Source organism: Peromyscus maniculatus, chromosome 4 (assembly GCF_049852395.1).
Source record: "Peromyscus maniculatus bairdii isolate BWxNUB_F1_BW_parent chromosome 4, HU_Pman_BW_mat_3.1, whole genome shotgun sequence".
Classification (NCBI taxonomy): domain Eukaryota; kingdom Metazoa; phylum Chordata; class Mammalia; order Rodentia; family Cricetidae; genus Peromyscus; species Peromyscus maniculatus.
The window spans coordinates 91,153,148-91,168,398 of NC_134855.1; the positions used below are offsets into that span (position 1 = coordinate 91,153,148).

Genomic DNA, 15,251 nt, shown 5'->3' on the forward strand with positions numbered 1-15,251 from the left:
GCTTGTCTTATTCAGTGTAATCTTTACATTTCTCAGCCACAGGGTTCCAAAGCAAAACAAGAGATGGATACAATAATTATTCACAGAAGTTTCATGGCTGATGAAGAGCAAGCCACAGTTCTACATCACTGTTGGTCGTCAAAGGAAGTCAGAATGTCAAAGGAAGTTAGGGCAAAACAAACAGTCCAGGATCATGGAAAGAGAAGCTGATGCAGAGGTCATGAAAGGGTGCTGCTTACTGGCTTGTTCCTCATGACTTGCTCAGCCTGCTTTCTTATAGAACCCAGGACCACCAGCCAAGGGAAGGCCCCACCCGTAATAGGCTGAACATACCATATTAATCACTAATGAAGAAAATGCGCTTCAAGCTTACCTACAGCCCAGTCTTATTGAGTCATTTTCTCAGTTGGGGTTCCCTACTGATGTCAGATGACTCTAGCTTGTGTCAAGTGGACATAAAATTAACCAACACAGAGTCCCAAGAAAAGCCATAGCTAAAAAACTGGATTGTGTCTCTAGCACCTCCCCTTTTGCCCCATGCACTCCACACTGGAGATTTAACCAAGGCTACATGCAGGCTAGACAAGTGCTCTACCACTGCTACATCCTAGCCCCAGTTTCTTCCTCTTGAATGGAAAAGTATGCCTGTCTTTAAGCCTCCATAATAAAGACACCTGGATATATTGGCTTAAGTCTGTAAATGTGAGCACTTGGGATACTGAGGCTAGATGATCACAAGTTCAAGGCCAGCATGGGTGACATAGTTAGACCACATCTCAAAGCAAACAAAAAACAACACAAAACTTCTGTAATGACTGTAGTAGCTATTGCTTATTTTGTTTCGGAACCTGTGACTGAAAATTGTAAAGATCACAGTGAATCCCAGAGATAAGTGAACTTCTCACCAGAAGAGGTGAATACCAACCTCTTCCTACCCAGAGTTTTGCCAGGAATTAGTGTTTGCAAGCATGGATATGAAGATAAATGTAAGACACCACCAGTCAAAAGTACAAAAATGGAGAATGGGGTCTGAGAGATGTCTCAGTGGGTAGGAGTGCTCACTGCTCTCTCAGAGGACCTGAGTTTGGTTCTCAGCACCCACGTTAGGTTCACATCTGCCTGATGCTCCAGCTCTCAGGATCCAACTTTTTCTATGGCCTGCTCTGGCTCCTGCACCCATATGCATAACCCTCCTACACACACATACATATACCTAATTAAAAAGAAAATTGTGTGTGTATATATAAAGTATCTGGGCTGTTATTGCATGTGTAAAAGCCAGCATCAAACTAATCAGAAGCACATTACATTTTAAAAAAAAAAAAAAAAAAAGAGCTTGCCCCTATGGAAAGTTTAACTTTAGGAGAATCAAAGTACTCATTTTCTGCATGTTCTCCACTCTTTTGTCCAATCTAACCTAGACAAGCCACATGCCTGTTTATTCTACATCTTTGAAAGTATGCTACATATATGTATGTATGTAGCTATGTGAAAGTATGTGCTATACATCATTGCTGTGAAAGTCAATGTCTACCCTCCTATCTATTTAAGTGGACAGGAGGCCTGTCCTCCAGTTCTGTGATAATTGAGACCTCATGGGTGACAAAACCCCCATGATTGAGACTAAGAAGGTTCAAACTGGTGAACTAAGCCCAAAAACAAATGGTCTGCTGAATCTGTTACAGATTTGAATGTGCCTGGTGTCCAGTAGATATGTAACTGTAGGAATCAATCTTCATGGTCTCAGCAAAGACAAGACTCCGTGGGAGAAGGAGTCTACGTGGCTCTGAGTTTTGTTGCTGTGACACATTCCTCATTCATCCAAGACTGAGTCCAGCTTTCATGATCCATTCAGAACCATCTATTTTTATTTTTACTCTTGGTCTTGTCTGCCAAGTGCAGGCAGCAAGCTGGCAATATGTATGGATTTTCTGTAGATTTTCTGTGAAACTCTCCCTGAACTTGGCAAGAGTTCTTTCTCAGTCTATCTGTCATGACATTTCTAGTGGAGTGGCAAGGGTGTGGTTTTTCCAGTATAGCCATCTGTCTTCTCATTTTTGTCTTAATTCTCATTCAGTGAGGCGGCTTTTCATTTTAATCCATATATGTAAAAAAATATCAATTGTGTACACTGGCTCAAGCATAGGTTCCAACACTGGAAAGTGGGCTTGCCTTTTCTCCGTTCGAGTTCCCTAGGCACTGTAATAGTGCATATGTGTGACATGCCGTAATTGTGGTATGTGGCAGGAGTCTGGAAAGGCTCTACCTTAAACTAGGCATGTCTAATAGGGTTTAATGCAACCTGTGAATTTGCCCCTGCACACGGTCCACTTGTAGGTCACTAGAATGCTTCCCAAATCTCATTCTCCCCCAACTGAAATTATACCTAAGATGAAGACTGTGTGCTGCCAAGTTCTGCTGACTCCAGATAGAACTGAGATAAACTGAGGGCTTTCTAACATTACTCAGAAACCAATTCTTCAGGATTTGATATAAAGCAACTCTTGTTAAGAGGCCCGTGTGGTTTCCCAAGCTTGGTGCAGGGGACTGTGACCAGCTGTTGTCTGTCTTCCCCAGCCAGCATATAGTAAAAGGTTATTCAAGAAGGGAGCATAGGGATTTGAGTCAGGTATGAAGTAACACACTTCCATAGCAAAAGTCATCTGCTGGTAGGGAATGAGTTTGAGGATTCTGACAAATCAAGAAAGGTGCATGAGAGTGAAAAGTGGGTACCATAAGGGATTAAAATTTTACTTTGTGTTTATTGGAAATAAAGCTCTGACCTGTGAGAAAATGACTACAAATACATGTGCCTTGTATGGATACAATCATAAGAATTTCATAATTTTGTTCAAGCACACCAGTTCTAAAATCTGATCCATATTTAATATATAGCACCAGAAGGATAAATTAGACAAAATTTGCAGATTTCTTTATTGTTGAGGTTTAAATGATTCTAAACTTTTTAGTTCAACAGAGTCCACATTGGATAAACCAAGTTATATCAATCTTCACGTTCTCCAGTAAGTCTTTCTGAGAGAACTTCCCCATACAATCCGGACTAGACACTGCTATTGGAGAACCTTTATGGAGCAAATTCCAGCTGGGAGCTTACACATGCCTCCTGTGTACTGGATTTGCATGAACATGGAAAGTATTAACGTGAGATTCATCAGATGAAGCGTTAGAATGTTAAAGTCAGGGGTCCTACCAATGTCCAGCAATGAAAGGTGATGGACCAACCCTGTGCCCTTCTCCATCATGAGAGCCCTCACTGCCTGTGGGTCCTAAAGCCTTGAAGCATCTCCAGCATGGTAGCCATCCAAGTCAGAGACAACAGTGTCTGAGCATGGGGCTCCTGGTAGGCAAGCCTTATTTCTCTGCTGGTCTCCGTGGAGAGATTTTCTGAAGGTCAGAATTTGGGCTCGTGTTGAAGGAAAAAGGTAACATTTTGAGAATTGTTTTGGAGTCCCCCAGACACTATAGAATAGCCATCTCATTTAGAATCCTTCTCTAAATAAATTCATTTTCAGCAACCCTCAGGATCCTCTTGTCTCCACCTACAGAGTGCTAGGATTATAGGCACATATTACCATGCTTGGGTTTTCACACCGGTACTGGGTATTTGGACCCTGGTTCTCATGCTTGTGTAGCAGGCACATTGCTAATAAAGCTATCTCACTAGCCCCATATGTTTAAACTAGTCTTTGAACTCCCTTCAGACAGAGATGTGTATACACATACGCATGCATGTATAACCTTTCCATCCTTTGCAGCAGACATGTCAATTTGCACATTGTGAGAGCTACTGTTCTGGACACACTGCCTGTCCAACCCTGGCACAAGGATGAGTTGATGAACAAGGACTAGAGATAGAATACTAGTCTTCAGACTTCTGACTTCAAACTTGTTCCACCCAATCATGATGCTGATCCCACAACTGGCCAATGGACCACAAAGACTCAGCCTGCAGCTGAAGGGGAGAACTACTGTTGTTGTCACTCTAAGCCTTCATCTTTCTAGGTTGTTATATTGTTTCTTTAGAGCAGACAACTTTAAAAAATGCTCAAAGTAGTCCTGAGTAATGGAAACCAGACTACTACATGAAATGAGTTGGTCTTAATGAGTTTTATTTTGTAATTGGTTTGATATAACCTTTTGTATTTAGAATTCTGTAGTTATTTATTTTAATGTAACAGTTAAATTCATACTTGTCCTAGTTAATTTCTGTTGCTGTGGTGAAGCATCCTGACTAAAAGCAACTTCGGGAAGGAAAGGATTTATTTGGCTTCCAGTTCCAGGTTACAATCCCTTATTGCATAGAAGTCACAAAGACAGAAGCTTGAGAAAGTTGCCACACCACATTCATAGTTGAGAGCAAAGAATAAATGAATGTATCCATGCTGATCAATTCACTCAGCCAGCTTCCTTCTGTTTTATACTGTTTAAGACCTCCTGTCTAGGTGGTGGTGCTGCCCACAGTAGACTGGGTCTTCCTATGTCAGTTAACAATGAAGAAAATTACTCAGGCATAACCAGAGATCAACTGATCCAGACAGTTCCCCAATTGAGTCTCTTTTCTCAGTTGACTCTAAATTGTGGAAAGTTGACATTTAAAATTAATCATCATACTACTATGAAAAGATATTTAATATCTGACAATCTCAGACAACTTGGGAATCTTAATTTTTCCAGTAATCATCATGATCACCAGTCTAGAATATTCACTAAATCTGAAAATATGGAGGTATAATCAATTTTTAGATTTCTTTCAAGCCCACTCTATCCTAGATAAGTCAGTAAATTTGGTACAACAAATATCTAATACTCATTCATCTTCTTGTCATATGATCTTTCTCTTCCAAGAAGAATTCTTTATATTTACTTTGTCTATCTAGAAATTAGCTTACTAATGATATGCATAATACAATAAAAAAAAACAAGGAAAATGTCTGTTACATTGAGTTCTGATTATTTGAAATTTTATATTGATCCTAAAAATTGTTAAAAATTACTTTTAAAACAAAATAATGGCCATTGGTAGAAAACCAAATAATTCAAAGGCTCAGCCTATTTGAAATCATCATTCTTCTGTTTGTTTTCTTTGTCTCTTTGCTTCCATGTTTTCTTCTGGCCATTCAATTAGAAAGGCAGATTCCTCAGTTCATGGAGATGTAATTGGTAAGGAGACCCCGGGTTTTTATCACAGTTAAGAACTGAGAGTCGGGCTAGCTAAGCCACGTGTTTTTGTTTCCAGGACCCTGAAATCACCCCTAGCATGAGGCAGCACATTTACCTTATAGGACTTCAGAATGCAGAAACATTGCCAATTATACCAATTCCACAGGGAGCCACTAATGGAGTAAAATTTACAATAGTGGAGTGCTCAATGCCCGCAACTGTATGTCTGAACTCTTGAAGGTGCAATGGACTGGGGCACAGTAAAGGGTAATTCTCAGGCCTCATATTCCCTTAGAAAAAAGTCTTTCTCTATGGCAGTCTCTTGGAAAAATCTTTCCTCCTCCTGTTCATCTATATCTTTATTTAATTCCTTTGTAGCATACCAGCCTAATAAATCTAGTCATTAGAGAACATACCAAGAAGGATATGAAGACAGTTCATAAGAACATGCAGCCCATAACCCAAATCTTTAATCTTACTATTACATCAGTAAAATTGTAGATTGAAAGAATGAAAAACATTTTACCTTTTTTTTTTGAATAATAGATTTTACTTGGTAATAAAAGGAATAAGTGTGGCAGGAAGACAATCATTCTGCCAAATACTTGTCAGAGTGTAAGTTTCTTCCACCTATTAAAAACAATTTGGTGATGCGTATCAAATTTTAGAATGGGAATATTGTTTGAACAACTGTAATTCTATCCAACAAAAAGACAGACGCATGACTACAGGTAAGTTCCTTCCTTTGGTGGTGATCACAACATTCTTAATTGGCAGCATTTGGGGAAGTCTTAATATCCCTCATTAGAAGATACAAACAGTATCACATACTTGTGGACATGGGATTTGTCAGGGATGTATTTTTGGACTGGGACAAAACTTGCAGAATAAGACAAAACAAAACAAAAACAAACAGTCTGCACAGATGAAAGCATACACTTGCCTTTCTTCTCTCACTAGTGAGACCAGGACCTCATTTGCTCATGCTAGGTACTCATTCCATCACTGAACTACAACTCCAGTGTGCTACTTCCATATTATATCCATAAGCCCTATACATGTGGGCATGTGTACTTGTTTAGGTGTAGACTGTGGAAAACCCCCTTACCAATGCTGGTTAACTGGAGAGTAAAATCAGAAAAGCACATTTTTACTCTCTCTCATATATGTGTGTGTGTGTGTGTATTATACATATTAGTTATTATAATTATACAATAACCATAATACATAATGAAATATACAATTAACTATATATGTGTTATACATGTTAATTATAATTATACAATGACTATAATATATAATAAAATATATAATTAATTATTATATATATATAAATGTATATTTAGTTTTTCAAGACAGGATTCCTCTTTGTAACAGCCCTGGCTGTCCTAGAACTCATAGAGATCTTCCTGCCTTTGCCCCCCAAGTGCTGGTATTAAAGGTGTACACCACCATTGCCAGGCTATTCTTTATATTTTTAAATAGTTTGCACTTTTTAAATTTCAAAGGCATCTGTGGAGTTGGGGAGATGACTCAGACGGAGGAGGATCTGAGTTCAAATCTCTAGCACTCACAGCCAGGCATGGCTGTGTGTGCCTGAAACCCCAGCATTGAGGGATGGAGACAAGTGGATGCTGTGAGCAGGATGGGCAGCCAGCCAGTTAGCAGAAGAAGACCTTGTCTATTGGTGAAATTATTAAGGCCACTCCACGTAGTTAAAAGGGAGGTTTATTTAGTGGCGTAACTTACAAATGAAGGGATAGGTAGGTTGCAGGGTTTGGGAAAGGTGTGGTGCAGTCCAGTGGTGTTCTCTGGAGAACTCTGCTCGGTCTACCTCCAGTGTCCAGGGTCCAGGAACCAAGAGAGCTGGCGCATCTGAATCTCAGGTCTTCAGCATCCTCTCTCAGCCCCGCCTTGTAGGCATAACCGTTATCGAAGTCTTAATGGGGGTTGGAACTTCCAGGTCAAAGCTGGAATGGCTACCCACCACACTTGTCCTGAAGAAATAAGGTAGAAAGTGATGAAGGAAGGTACTTGATGTTCTTCTCCAGCACCTGTGTACCCACGTGCATGCACCACACACCACACACACCTAAACAACATTTGTGTCTGTTATTAAAAATACAAATTCACAAAAAGAAAGGTAAAAAACAAAATTCACAGCACAAATATCTCTGTGAACTTAAGTCTTTAGAGCCTGATCTGTATCTTCAGTCTTTAGTGCTACATCTGCCCATTTGGAGTCTTTAGCATGAGAGTTTTTGCTGCTTGGACCTGCTCTGCTCCAGCCTGTGCTGTGATCAGGTTGACTGAGACTTGAGAAGAAGCAAATAGACGAAAACCTTCCTTTTTCTCCCATTCAGCTTTCTAGTTTCTTTCACCTCCTTACTCGTAACACTTGCTCCACACAGACTGTCTGGCCAGTCTGAATAAATTTGAAATGATCGAAATATGTGTGGCAGTTTCCTTCGGTTGGTTTAGAAGTTGTCTGAGGTTGGTGCATGTTTTGTTTTGTTTCCATTTGTCTCCCATTAGTCACTGGACATGACTGGGCTTACAGAAGATATTTTAAGCTATATATTCCTTCTCCCCCTTTCCTTGTCTCCCTCTACATTTCAAATTGTAGTTTGTGTGATGCTGACCTCCAACTCTGAGGGAGAAGCCAGGCCCCTTGCCATGTGGCCTGACTCAGCTTCAATACAGTGGTTCATGCTTGCACTGTAGCCATGTGAGCCACCTGGGGCTGGGCAGCATGCCTAGTGTATACCAGCCACTTTTAACTACTCGCCTTTCTTTCTGTGTCTGTCTACCTCTAAGAAATGTATCATGATGTTAAGACGTCAAAGTAGAAAGCACCAGCCCTCCTCATCCCATGTACATACCAATTTTCTTTATGGGAAATCCAGATATCAGTTAAGAACTTCCCATGTGTCTTGTTCCCTAAAGAGTATCACAGTAAAGATGCTAGGAACATGTGTAGCATTTTCACATTGAAGACCGTCCTCCCTCCTCACTGCATAGTGATCTACAGACCACTTTTAGGTTCTCTAGGAAGGGAAATGGATAAGATGGTCATTTGTATCAATTGTATTCAGGAGGCACCTGAAAGACCAGTTTCTGTTGTCTGAATCCAAGAAGAGACGATGCCAAGTTGGGTGAGGCTGTGAGCAAAGGTGACTATGCTAACTAGCATGTACTTATTTTCCATTTACTCTTCCCTTTTCTCAATGTAGAGTGGGTTGGAGTAAACCCCTAACTCTTGGTTTCTCCCTTGGGAAGAAAAAATTGGAGCATGCAATCAGTATTCTGGCTTTTTGGAGGGCTGCCCAGGGACTGGTTTCTGTCTTCCTGACTTAAGAGTGCTGACAAGCCCAGCATACTGTCCATGAGTAGGGACTACTGGGAACAAAAAGAGCTGGCTGGGTGGCTTGCCATTGCTATGGAGCACCTGTGGTGTACAGGCAGAGGCCAGCACAGCTGAGTGGCTTCCCCCATGGGTTATAGGAGAGGGAAGAGTGGAGGTTGTTCGCAATGTTCTAATTTTTTTTTTCAGCTGGTTTCTTTCTTACTCAACTCATTTTGTTCATAGGACCTGACATACTCTAGATGCTTGGGGGATGATGAGAACAAAAGTGAATTGGGAAAAATATTAATGTCTCTAGAGAAGTGATGGTGCTCCAGACAACAGAGGAAGAAGAATCGTAGTGTGGGGAAGCCATTAAGACCTCTTTCATTGGGAGCTTGGGAATTCATATGTCTGCAGAATGCTCATCCATGGGCCTAAGAATCCATACTCACTTTGGCTTATTGGCAGGAGACTTTCTCTATTGAAACCAATCTGTAAAGCTAAAGACTGAGGGAAATGACTATTTTTTTCATAAATATATCAGCCAAGAGTAACAAGGTATATAGAGAAACACAGAGGCTAGGACCTAGCAAAGGTACAAAACAAATAACAGAAATGAATTTGTAGTTGCAAACACACATGATGTACTTGAAGATTAATTCAAGATAAATGTGATAGTGAAGTTCAGGGAGCTGGGAGAAATGAGGCAGGGATAGGATGAGAGATTAGCAGAGATAGAAAGCATTTGAAATGAGCAAATAGAAACTGTGAAGTAGTGAAACCTAATCACTGAGTTGAAAAATTACTACAAAGCTTTAGCAGCTTTCTTACCCAGGCAGAAGAGGTGACTGGAGAGTTCAAAGCTAAAGGAATGCATGAAAAAGAGTGAAGAAAGTCTAAATGTGGGGGCCCACAGAGGCTCATAGTAAGGCCTGACTCAAGGTCAGAGAATTTGAGCTTGCTTTACCCAGCAGTACTGCATAATAGGATGATTTGGCCAAGGGTCCAGACTACTAGGTGTTTTAAAGGGTCTACACTTGGCTGTATGTTGTACTTTGATCTTGAAAGGGGGAGGTCTTTTGACTCTCCCCTTGGTATTGTATAAAAAGCCCATTAGAATAAAACTTGAGGCAACTGGGTATTGACCTGGGGCCTTCTGGAAGCTATCCTGTGTCTCTGTCTTTCTCTCCATCTCTGCCTATATTTCTATCTAATATTTCCTCATTCCTCTCTCCTCCCCACCATGAACCCTTTGACAGGTCAGAGCTGAACTCCGATATCTAAGGGGGTGGGTAATAAAGGATGTCACCAAGCAGACCAAACAGCACATAATGGGAGAAGATGGGAGAGGAGGTGCAGAATGCACAATTGACAAAAGAAAATGGCCTAAATATAGGTGTGGAAATGAGCATCCTGAATCGGGATGTCTAATGGACCCCAATGAGGAGAACTCAATAGGACACAGCAAGATATACTGTAATCAAATCTTCAGAAGGTAGAGGGAGAGAAATAATTGTGAACACAAGATAAAAGCCACTTGTTTTATGAAAAGGCACACTTTCCAACCATGACTTCTAGGCCTGAAAGATGCTATATTCCAAATACTGAAAGAAAACTCCTAGCCAGTCGTAATGTATGCAAGCAAACTCTCCATCAGGTATGAAGGAAAGTAAACAAAGATGAGCAGCAGCTGCAGAAGCTCTTCACCACTTGATGCAGTGATGAACTTTATATGAAATAAGGCAGATGTTTATTCTGTAAGCTGAAACACACACACACACACACACACACACACGTGTGCGTGTGCGTGTGTGTGTGTGTGTGTGTGTGTGTGTGCACGCGCGCAAAGTTCACTGGTGAGGAACATGTCCAAACAAATATAAGATACCTTAATGGTTGTGAGTAAATAATTTTTACCCATGCCACAGGGCTTTAAAGAATAGTATTAGAAGCTTAATGCATTCTTGACTGCACCATCAGAAGTATGTGACTCATGACACCAGTAATGTAGTACAAGGTGGTGAAGAAGTAAAAGAGTAGAAGTATGTGAGTGATCAGCTTAAATTAGACTGTTACACATATAGGACATTTAAAGTAAATCCTGATCTAACCAGACAGGGTTTAAACATAAGGCCCTTCAAAGAAAATAAGAAGGGAACCAAAGTATATCACTGCAAAAAATGAACAAGACCAAAGAAAGTAGCCTGAGAAGAAAAGAGTAACAATTACAAAACCAGAGAGATGAACAAGCTGGCAGCTGTACATCTCTATCAATAAGGTCTTTAAATGTAAATGGATAATATTTCTCAATCAGAAGACAGTCACTGACAGATTCTGCAAGATAAAAAGATGAGCAGTATACTTTCCACAAGAGAGTCATTTCAAACTTAGGAACACACTTAAGGCATGATGTAGCTGGAGTTTTCTCCAGTCCTGCCTGGTCCACAGTCAGGACAAATCTCTCTCACCTGCCAGTCCCACAGCCACTTTGACCCAACCAAGTAAACACACAGAGACTTATATTGTTTAAATTGTTTGGCCTAATGGCTCAGGCTTCTAGCTATCCAGTTCTTACATCTTAAATTAATCCATTTCTATAAATCTATACCTTGCCATGTGGCTCGTGGCTTACCGGCATCTTCATGTGCTGCTTGTCATGGTGGCAGCTGGCAGTGACTCCCCCCACCTTCCTGTTCTCTCAATTTTCCTCTCTGTTAGTCCCGCCTATACTTCCTGCCTGGCCACTGGCCAATCAGTGTTTTATTTATTGACCAATCAGAGCATTTGACATACAGACCATCCCACAGCAACATGAAAATAAGAAAGTATACAAAAAGACAATTTAAGTTGCTTTTATAAAGTTCAGTAAAACTGAAAAATCCTTAGCTAAGAAAAAAAAGAAGCCAAATGATCATATAAAACATGACTCTATGAAATACTTTATGTAAAAAAAAAACTGTTATAAAAGACGAAAAGTACATAGTGATAAAATAGCCAATCCATCAAAAAATATCATACCTATAACTATGCATAAACCAAACATCAGCACCAACTATATGGAACAGACAGAACTTTAACTCCAGAAGAACCAGAAAAAAGCTTGAATGGCAAGTACTGTTCTGGGGCCCTGTGCATAGAGTGATAGATTGGAATGCTCTACCATAGCCTTTTCAGTTCCTTGGTCTCTCTTGCAATCATGGAGCACTGTTTGCCTCTTGTTCACCTAGTTGGACTATGATAGTTGTGTTGAACATAGGCAGATATATTTCTTATCATTATACCCAGAACAATACTGCCTAACAAAGATCTATATACAATTTACATTTCAATGGCAGTATAAGCAATTATTAAGCATACAGTAACAGGCTAGAGCATCAGTAGGTTTGAGTATTTGTGATGGCCCTGGTGCCAGTTCCCTGTGGATGCCTCAAGGTGACTCTGCAATGCATTCTGATGACAGGAGTAGAGCACATGTTCCTTTCAATTGGAACATTGTCCAGGGTTGAGAGAATATCAGGTCGCAAAATAAGTCTCAACAAATTTAAGATGTTGAAACCATACCAAGTAGATTGTGTGTTGAAACCATACCAAGTAGATAGTGACCACAATGAAATGAAACTAGCAGTAATAGCAGAATGAAAACTAGTAAAATCAGAAGTAAGTTGGAGTTAAACAAAATACTTCTGAACAACTAGTGAGTTAAAGAAGAAACTCAAATGAAAATAGAAAAATTGCTTGAGACAAACAAAAACAAAACACAGCATACTGAACCTTACATGATACCCCAGATAGCAATAATGAAGGTTTATAGATCTGACTGAGTATGTTGAAAAATATCCTAACAATATAACTCCATACATTGTGTAACTTGATCAGACTAAGCCCAGAGTCAGCAGAAGGGTGAAACAGTAAGCATTTGAACATGAGTCCATAAAAGAAGGATTGTAAACTGGGAGACTGTGAGATGCCAGCTCCGACCTCCTCCACCTATTGAATGGTTCTTGGATGGAGGAGAGAGGAATGAGAGAATATTAGGTAAAAAGATAGACCTAGATGATGAAGAGAAAGATAGAGACACAAGATATCTTTGGGAGGGCCCTGGATCAATAACCAATCGCCCAGAACTTTATTCAAAAGAGCTTTTTATAATATGTCAAGGGGAGAGGCAAAAGACCTCTCCCTTGCAAGATCAAAGCACAACATACAGCCAAGTGCAGATCCTTCCAAACACCTGGTAAACACACCCATGGTCAAATCATCCCATTATGCAGACCTGCTGGGTAAAACAAGCTCAGATTCTCTGATCCTGAGTAATTTGGGCCTCCACAGGAAACATGTCAAAAAATTTAAAACTGCGTTTTTATGATGAATAAAACTGACAAATTTTGAAATGCAAAGAGAAAAAAAAGAGAGCTGACCCAAATTTGTGAAATGAAAAAAAAAAAGCACAGAATTTACAACTAATACCACAGGGAAAATATGAGAAACCAATATGAATAATTATATATATCCATACTTGATAGGCCAAAAATTTGAGTAACCTGGATGAGATGGGTCAATTTCTAGAAACCTGTAACTTACCCTAGGCAGTATCATGAGGAAACAGAAAATCTGAACAGCTATCAGCTGCAAGAGAATTGAACCAGAACTCTAACATCTCTCTGAAGAAAAAATAGTGGACAAGTCTACCAAACACTTGAGGAAAAATCCAGGCCATTGTTTCACAAACTCTTCAAAAATCTGAAATTGGCACACTTGCAGATTCTTTTTATAAAGTGAGGATTTCTCTGATACTAAAGACACTGCAAGAAATGAAAAGCAGCATTGACCTTGGTTAATATAGAGTACCGCCAACAAAATACTAGCAAGCCAAATTCAAGATAATGTTGGAAAGATCACATGTTATAGTTACATAGGGCTTATCACCAGCTCAAATAGCTGGTTCTCTCTCTCTCTCTCTCTCTCTCTCTCTCTCTCTCTCTCTCTCTCTCTCTCTCTCTCTCTCGCTTTCTCTCTCGCTCTCGCTCTCTTCCCCTCCCCTTCCCTCTCCTCCTTCTTCCCTCGCTCCTTCTCCCTCTGTCTCCCTACATATGTATATTTGTGTATGTGCACATGTATGTGTGGTGTGTGTGTGTGTGTGTGTGTGTGTGTGTGTGTGTAATTCTGATACATTAACAAAACAAAGGATAAAATCACATGTTCATCTCAAGAGACATAGAAAGAGCGCTTGACAAAATTTGACATCTGTCTTGGGGTTTTATTGCTGCAGTAAAACACCATGACCAAAAGCTAACAGTGCATTGACAAAGAAAGTGAGGGCAGGGATTCAAGGCAGAAACCCAGAGGAAGGAACTGAAGCAGGGATCACAAAGAAATGCTGCTTACTAGCGGTCTCCTGATGGCTTGCTAAGGTTGCTGTCTTATACAACTTAGGACCACTTGTCCAAGGTTAGCCCTGGGCGGCACCCTCCCACATCAATCAATAATCAAGAAAATTCCCCTACATACTTGTCTGACAGAGGCATCTCTGAAGTGAGGCTCCTCTTTCTAAACTGAGTTTGTGTTAAGTTGACAAAAAAAACTAACTAGCATGACACATTTCCTGATTTAAAAAGACATACTGAACCAATCACAGAAGGAAATTACTTGAGCATAATGAAGGCCATGTTTTAAAAGCTTGAAGATATATCCTAACCAATGATGATCAACTGAAACCTTTGTCAGTGAAATCAAGAATAAGTCATCGGTGCCCATTTTTACCACTTCAGTTAATGTAGTAGTAGAGGGTCTAGCTGGTTCTATGCAAGAAAAATTAATCAATTAATTAATAACCTAATTAATTAATTGTCTCAATCTGTGTTCTGTTACTGTGAAGAGACACCATGACCAAAGCAACTCTTATAAAGAAAAACATTAAATTGGGGCTGGCTTATAGTTTAGAGGTTTAGTCCATTAGCATCATGGCTAGAAGCATGGCAGCTCTTGGTAGACATGGTGCCAGAGAGGTAGCTGAGAGTTCTACATCTGAACAGGCAGGCATCAGGAAGAGAGCAAGACATTGGGTCTGGTTTCAACATCTGAAACCCCAAAGCCCACCCCCAATGACACAATTCCTCCAACAAGGCCACACTTCCTAATCTCTCTCAAGTAGCACTACTCCCCAATGATTGAGAATTTAAATATATGAGTCTATAGGAAACATTCCTATTCAAACCACCATATTTAATTAAGTAATTAATACACCCACAATGAAGAAGAACAAATAGAGTTTTCTCTCTTCATAGATGACTTGATTCTATATGGGGGAAGGTAATATTGGGAGGTTGCCCCTCAGATATTTTCCATCATTCAAGATGAAAAGGTTTTAGAGATATGATGTACAATGATAGGTGTGTAATTAGCAGTGTGAGCTATACTGCACTATAAACTAGAGGATTTTAATATAGTGTGTTTCCTGTAGGGGGCTTTCTGTGGTAATAATTGAAAATCAAATAGAATGAAGCTTTCAAAATTGAGAGAAAACAATGACCAGCGAAGAGAATCTGAGTCATATAATTGTGTGTTCATTGTATTCTTTCCACTTTTGTCTGGTTTTGAAAAAGGAATCTGATTAATTCCATAATGAAAGACTGGATAAGTAGAAACTTAGAGGGATGTGTATAAAGGTTTCATTAGAAGCATAAACAGAATTTGGTACATATGCAGGGGCAGAGCCTACAAATAC

General features: G+C 39.9%; 1 protein-coding gene across 3 annotated transcripts in view; it reads left to right on the forward strand.

The window, feature by feature from the left end:
• Positions 1 to 15,251, forward strand: part of LOC102908789 (formin-1) — a 289,240-nt gene that overhangs the window by 131,066 nt on the left and 142,923 nt on the right. The gene's annotated exons all lie outside the window — the stretch shown is intronic.